Source organism: Callionymus lyra, chromosome 10 (genome assembly GCF_982586985.1).
Source record: "Callionymus lyra chromosome 10, fCalLyr1.hap1.1, whole genome shotgun sequence".
Taxonomy (NCBI): Eukaryota; Metazoa; Chordata; class Actinopteri; order Syngnathiformes; family Callionymidae; genus Callionymus; species Callionymus lyra.
In genome coordinates this window covers 14,323,432-14,324,000 of record NC_141827.1, presented here as the reverse complement: position 1 = coordinate 14,324,000, position 569 = coordinate 14,323,432, and positions in this window count along the sequence as shown.

Below are 569 nucleotides of genomic sequence, written 5' to 3'. Positions count from 1 at the left end.
TTTGAGATATCCGACAACCGAGTGATAAATCATTTGTAAATTGAATCTTGATTCATCTATTTTGAAATAAACACTTTAGTCTCACATTGTTCCTTGAATTAAGTTTGATTTGTCTGCGTTATCTTAACATAAATATTCATAAAATCTGAAGATAATATCCTGATCCAATGTGAATGGAAAATCTTCCACAGCTCTTAAACGTATCGTTGTCTGATCATAGCAAAAATCAAACATCAAGTGAATCACCATGACTACAGAAGAAAAGTATTCCTAAAAGTGGAGTCTTGCTCTTCTTCAAATGCTAAATGCTATAAATCCATGATAATGATGATCTTCAACTCAATTTTTCATCTATTCTTGTTTTCTTAAAGACGTAAGGTAAAATGGTTGTTTGCCAAAATGTGTTGCCAATTTGTTATACAAGTTTAGTTCAATTGTGGTCATCACTCAACTTCCACGCATAATGCGAAGCTTTTGTTCTCAAGTTGATGTTTATTTGTCCACATCATCTGTATTATGATGTATATACAGTACATGCTCGCTTTTGGAAACCGATGGGTGTCGGTCGT